Source organism: Triplophysa dalaica, chromosome 5 (genome assembly GCF_015846415.1).
Source record: "Triplophysa dalaica isolate WHDGS20190420 chromosome 5, ASM1584641v1, whole genome shotgun sequence".
NCBI classification, from domain to species: Eukaryota; Metazoa; Chordata; class Actinopteri; order Cypriniformes; family Nemacheilidae; genus Triplophysa; species Triplophysa dalaica.
In genome coordinates, this window is record NC_079546.1 from 26,632,325 (window position 1) to 26,639,531 (window position 7,207).

Consider the following 7,207-nt stretch of genomic DNA (forward strand, 5'->3'; position numbering starts at 1 on the left):
CAGGTTGTGTGATGTGTGTGCACAGTCCGAGAGGAGGCCTCAGATATGACTCTGGGATGTAGACTCCAGGACACGTGATCCGGGAGTGGCATGGACATCCAGACTATAAAATCTAACAAATGTGTGCGGAGAGGACCTGCCCGCCGCATCACACACTTGCTGCAAGGGGACACCTCTTGCTAAGGCCATAGAAGATGAAACCCCCCTTGTGGAATGAGGTCTGACTCCTAGAGGTGAAGCTTGAACACCCGCCTCATAGGCCAGAGCAATAGCATCCCTCACCCAATGTGAAATTGTTTGCTTGGTTGCAGCCACCCCTTTGTTGCGGCCCCCATAGCATATAAAAAGTTGCTCTGATTTACGCCACTGGCTAGTGCGGTGGATGTAAGTCTGAAGAGCACGTACTGGACACAGTAGGTGTAATCTTTCCTGCTCCGACGTCGTGAACGGCGGAGGGCAAAAGGCCTCAAGAATAACCGGATCCACGGTGGAGAACGGAACATTAGGAAGATAACTCGGGTGAGGATGCAGAATAGCTTTGACCATCCCGGGGCAAAATTTAAACAGGACGGCGAGGTCGAGCGCCTGCAAATCTCCGATTCTCTTAAGAGAGATGATTGACATTAGAAAAACCATTTTAACGGTCAGAAGGCTGACAGGCGCTGATTCCTTAGGTTCGAAGGGGGCACTAACTAGACTCTCGAGCACTGTCGCTAAATCCCATGGACGGTCCTTCTAGAAGGAGGCATCAGTCACCTCGCTCCTTGAATAAAGCGGACAACTAAAGGGTGCTTTCCCACAGTAACCCCTTCAATCAGGGCGTGGCAGGCCAAAATGGCGGCCACGTAAACCCTTAGAGTACCAGGGCTTATCCCTGAGGACAATTTCTTTTGCAGAAATTCCAACACTGAAACTATCTGACAGTGAATTGTGTCTGCATGGTGCGCAGGGCACCATCTCTCAAAAACGCTCCATCTAAGGGCGTAGCACCTTCTAGTGGAGGGAGCCCTAGCACTTAGAATAGTCTCTACTACATCAGGCGGGAGCCCAGTGCCTCTCAGCTGGTGCCCTTCAGGGGCCAGACATGGAGGTTCCAGAGCTCGGGACGAGGATGAAACACTGTCCCCTGTGCCTGAGATAAAAGATCTCTCCTGACTGGGATCGCCCAAGGAGAGCCGTCTAGGAGGGATAATAGGTCCGAGAACCAGATTCTGGTTGGCCAACGGGGAGCTACCAATAAGAGACCCCTTCGCCAGGACCCCTTCGTTGACGGACCTTCGCCAGGACTCCCGGGAGCAGAGCTGTCGGAGGAAATGCGTAAAGACGCAGTCTGGGCCATGTATGGCCCATTGCGTCCAGACCCAGGGGAGCTGGATGACTCAGAGAGAAATAGAGGGGACATTGTGCTGTCTCCTGTGTAGCAAAGAGGTCCACCTCTGCTTCGTAAAATCTTTCCCAGATTTGTTTGACTACTTCCGGGTGGAGTTTCCATTCCCCGTTTGTCAGAGCTTGTCTGGACAGTAAGTTTGCTCCCACATTCATATGCCCCGGGATGTGAATTGCTCTGAGGAACAGAAACTTGCCCTCTGCCCAGGGCAGAATCTGCTGGGCCAATTTGTTCAGGTGGCGCAACCGCAGTCCGCCCTGGTGATTTATTTACGAGACTACTGAAGTGTTGTACACCCGCACTAGGACATGGTAGCCTCGCAACTGCCGGAGGAATTATTTCAGGGCCCGAAATACAGCCATCATTTCGAGGCAATTGATGTGCCAATCGAGAAGATGACCTCTCCAGATCCCTTGGGCTGGACGGCCATTTAAGACCACACCCCAACCCGTGAGGGATGCGTCTGTCGTTAGCATCTTGCGACGACAACACGGACCGAGAGTGGGACCTAAAGTCAAAAACCGAGGTCTGAACCACATAGAAAGGGTGCGAAGCCCCTGGCGCGTCACCCTTATATGCCTCTGGGGGTTGGCCCTTGGATGAAACCCCCTGGCTCTGAGCCACAACTGAAACGGTCTCATATGCAGGAGGCCCAGAGGTATCACTGTGGAAGCCGCCGGCATGAGACCTAGAACTCTCTGAAAGTAATGATTTGTCACTTTCTGGCCAAACCTGATGCTCCTCATGGTGTTTTGTACGGACTCGACACGTGCCAGAGACAGTTGTGCCTGCATTTCGGTCGAGTCCCATATGACCCCGAGATACGTTGTATTTTGCGTAGGAGAAAGAACGCTCTTTTTGATGTTGAGTCTCAACCCTAGAGCTTTGAGATGAGCTAGGACGACATCCCGATGTCAAAGCGCTAGCTCTCGAGACTGAGGTAAAATCAGCCAGTCGTCTATGTAATTCAAAATGCGGAAGCCCCGGAGTAGCAAAGGAGCCAGAGCAGCATCCATGCATTTTGTGTATGTGCTGGGTGACAAGGCTAGGCCGAATGGAAGAACCCGATACTGGTAAGCTTCGCCCCTGAAAGCGAACCTCAGGAATCTTCTGTGTTGTGGCAAGATCTCTATGTGAAAATATGCGTCCTTGAGATCGATCGTCACGAACCAGTCGTGACAATGAATTTGAGACACAATCATCTTCATTGTCAACATTTTGAACTTGAGTGTCTTCAAGTACCGGTTCAATCCGCGAAGATCTAGAATTGGACGCAACCCCCCATCATTCTTGGGGACTAGAAAATACCGGCTGTAATAGCCTGACTCTCTTTCTGATAGGGGAACATGTTCTATGGCCCCTTTGTCCAGCAGAGCTTGTAATTCTGTGTCAACAGATTCACTCGCTCCGGTTCCACGGAAGTGGAGGCCAAGCCGTTGAAACACGGAGGGCAATATGCAAATTGAATTCTGTAGCCTTTGGTTACAGTTCTTTCTACCCATGGAGAGATACCTGGCAGTAGTTTCCACGCTCACAGATTCTCTGAAAGGGGTATCAATGTTGACACTTCGTCCTGTTGGGGGGATGCCAGACATTTGGTGCCCTGCAGTGTGGCAGGAGACGACCGAATATTTAGCATTTTTGAGACCGCTAATCCCCGAAAAGCTGGTAACTGCGGGGATTGCAAAGCGGCCCTGTGAGGGTACCGAAGAGGAGCCTCTAGTTTCTCTTGAAACTTTGGGCACCCCTCCCGGGGGGGAACCCCCACAGTCCCGGGCACACATGTCTCAGGATTTCTTCTTTTTAGAAGAGATAAAGCGCCTCAGGTCCGGCCCTCCCGAGGTGGCCTGAGGGGCACGGTGGGCCGCTCCCCTGCCTCTGCGAGGGGGGGCGCCACTCGCCACACTCTCCCTGAGGACCTCACACCTCAGGTAGACAGGACCCACCCGAGACTGTGTGCCTGGCCGGGACTGGGGAAATGATCCTGAGTGGGTGGCCGACACTCCAGACACTTGAGCACGGCGGGGTAGATATTTGACGAAAGCCTCCTCATGTCACCTTGCCTCCCGGAACCTGGTGACAACGGTATTAACCGCATCTATTAACCGCTGCCTGAAAAGCCTTTCCCACCAGCGCAGATGTAACTCTGCAAGGCTTGGCGGGAAGAGAAGGCTTTTTCAGGGATGACGATGTCCCAGGGGAGAGATAGCTAGCCAGCGTCTCTTCCACCCTGGGCATCACAGTGTATCTCCGTGTCTTCGCACCAACGATGGTCGAATAAATCGACGTCGATGGCACAAAAACACGGGAGGAGTGAGGTTTCTGCCATGAGCGAGATAGCTCGCCGTGGAGATCCTCAAAGAAAGGGAGAGCCCGATTCTGGGGCTCCTCCCTCCGGCCACCCGACAGATATCTGTGGTCAAGCTTTGAATCCTTTGAATCCTCTTGTTCCTGTGGCCAGTCGAGGTGGAGCCTGTCAACTGCCTTGGTTACCGCCCCGATTAGATCCTCAAACGCTTTAGAATCGCGAGGGGAACGCTCGGAGGCGGTGCTATCTAACCCCGCAGAAACAAGAGAAGCCTTGTCCTCCGCAGGCTCAGAAGAAGTGCCGTGGCACGCTCCAGAAGCAGACGCGATGACATCGCGGTTCGCCGAATGCACGGGAGATGCAGACGGATCCGCCTTCCGTGCCTCAGCAAGCTCAAACCGCGAGCCCCAGGATGAGGAAGAGGCGGCTCGGTTTCCTTTAAAAAAGGCGAGCCGAGCACACAGAACTCTGAAATCAAAGATATCACAGAGGTCACACTCTCCCTCAAGTCCCTGGGTGGCATGGTCAGCCCCCAAGCATTCAAAGCAAAACTCATGCTTATCGAAATCGGAGAGCATCCTCTCACAGGGAGGAACACATCTCCGATCCGAGTCAGTCATTGTTTTGTTAAATGTTCCTGTTATTCTTTCACTAGGCTAAGTAACTAAGCGAGCGCTTGGTCACAAATGTAAGAATCTAGGTAATATCTAATTTGTTTAACGTGAAAACAACAAAGAGGGATACTTCTCCCTCACAACACACGCACACACAAAGCGGTCCTTGAAGACAAAAGAACCTGATGACGCGTCCGCATTCACGCGTATTTATAACCGGCAGGTGCGGGTATAATAAGCCACGTCACCTGCCGAAATAATTTTTCCCGTATTTGACACACGTGCTTCACAGCCGGTCGAACAAAGACTGTTCTCCCCATAGCGTTTGAAACGCAGCATCGAGTGTAGCTTTTGATAGGGAACTCGATTATCTGTGTGTCAGCTCAATATGTTGTTGTAGGACACACTTTCAACACAAATAGTTGAATACTCACCGACTGTAAGATGGTCTTCATCACTGCAGGATCATTGACATTCTGACCAGATTTCACCTCAAATCTCACAATCTGCTTCTTGGTCTGTGCTGGAAGATTAAAAGCTGTATTCATTTTCAACTCATATAAAGTGTGAAGAAGACAACATCACAACAGTTACACAAATCTTCAGTCAATGTTTCTAACGCAAGAGATGCATGTGTTTAATACAAATGGAACTAATCATTTGTCAACTTCTCGTATTGTTATAATAGCAGATGTTCTTTAGGATACACTAAAGAAAAATGAATAAATAATAATACTTAATTCATCATATTGTCTCCCGAGTGTTTCTGGTGGAATTTCCACTAGCCAAAAATAACAGATTAAGAAAATCTGAGCTCATTAATAAATCTTTATTATGAATTGTTTAGTTTAAATTATCTTTCTTTACTCCTTCATCCTTCAACGTTTTAACCAAAACTACATTTCAGAAGAACAAATCAGATCAATAGTAGAACACTGCCGCATCTGACAGTAAAACAGGATTTTCTTCTCTTGTGTTGACTTGTTGTTCGAGGAGACTTTCTTATTACACTGGGATAGTTACAACAGACAAGTCTCAACACTTATTATTATTTATAAAATTGTCATGATTCCACTATCATGTCATGTTTATTCTTGTTGTTTGAGTGGAGTCATGGCATAACCTATGGTTTTGTGTGAGATTGAGTGATCTTTCTCGTGTCTCGTCATTGTTCCCTACATCTCGTTCCTCGTCAGCCTCTCCTTAGTGCTAATCCCCAGCACCTGTTGCTCGTTATGATCCTGTGTCTGTCTTCCCTATAAAGAGTCCTCATGTTTCATTGTCCTGTGCGCGTTCATTGTAGATGTACCTGGTCCTCGTCTGAACGTTATTCTATGCTTGTCATCTTGTTCCTGTTTCCTCCCTTATAGTAAGTGTTAGTTTAGTGTTTGTTTCAAGTGTTTGTTTTATAGTCTAGTTAGTTAGTGTTCTTGTCCTTGTTAAAGTTTATATTGTTATCCTGTCTTGTTTTACCCCATCGTGGGTCTTTGTTTTGTGTTTCTTTGTTAATAAATTCCCTTGTTTACCCCCACGTCTGAGTCCTGCCTGCAATTGGGTTCTCACGCCATGTCTCAAAGAGAGATTCATGACAGAATGAACGCGCCAAGATTGAACCCAGCAGGCATGGAGGCGAGACGCGCAAGTCAGGCACGTCGCCTGTGTACTGTTCGTCAGGGATACGGCGACGTGCTTGGCTTCGCGGATTGCTTCTTTGAGACTGCAGGGGAGATGGTCCATGATGAGCAGGAACAGATGGTCCTGTTCAATGGCGGCCTCAACCATCCTCTGACGCGGGAGGAGATGCAGATGCTGAGACCGCTGGGCTTCACCGAACTGATCAGGTACGCCATGAATCGGCCGAAGCCCAGGGTCTCAGTCGAGTCCTGCTCTCCTTCTCCGCTGGCCGCCATCCCCGAGGGTCATTCCCTAGAAATCGGGGTCATGGGCCTCTCCCCATCCTCTGCCGCCGCACCAAGCCCGGTCCAGAAGAGACCGTCAAGTCCGGCTGCCCAGCCGCCGTCAAGCCCGGCTGCCCAGCCGCCGTCAAGCCCGGCTGCCCAGCCGCCGTCAAGTCCGGCTGCCCAGCCGCCGTCAAGTCCGGCTGCCCAGCCGCCGTCAAGTCCGGCTGCCCAGCCGCCGTCAAGTCCGGCTGCCCAGCCGCCGTCAAGTCCGGCTGCCCAGCCGCCGTCAAGTCCGGCTGCCCAGCCGCCGTCAAGTCCGGCTGCCCAGCCGCCGTCAAGTCCGGCTGCCCAGCCATGGTCCAGCCCAGCAGTCCTGCAGGGGACAAGAACAGTTCCCCCCAGGACTACCCCTGTCAAGCCTCCTGGGGCTCCGCGCCCTGGCGCGTCCCCAAGGGCTGGAACTTCCCCACCCAGCCCTACCCCTTCTGGACTTCCCACGTTTTCTTGTCTGCCCCCACCCCCCCCTCCCTTGTTTGCTATTTTTGTTGTCTCACCCCAACCCATTTGTTATTATTTCTTGTATGCCCCTTGTCATGTTCACCTTGTCTGTCTGGTTTTTGTCTGTTTCCCAGTCAGTCTTGTCTCGTTAGTTACCCCTTGATGAACACCTGGAGGTGCTCATTAAAGGGGGGCTTATGTCATGATTCCACTATCATGTCATGTTTATTCTTGTTGTTTGAGTGGAGTCATGGCATAACCTATGGTTTTGTGTGAGATTGAGTGATCTTTCTCGTGTCTCGTCATTGTTCCTTACATCTCGTTCCTCGTCAGCCTCTCCTTAGTGCTAATCCCCAGCACCTGTTGCTCGTTATGATCCTGTGTCTGTCTTCCCTATAAAGAGTCCTCATGTTTCATTGTCCTGTGCGCGTTCATTGTAGATGTACCTGGTCCTCGTCTGAACGTTATTCTATGCTTGTCATCTTGTTCCTGTTTCCTC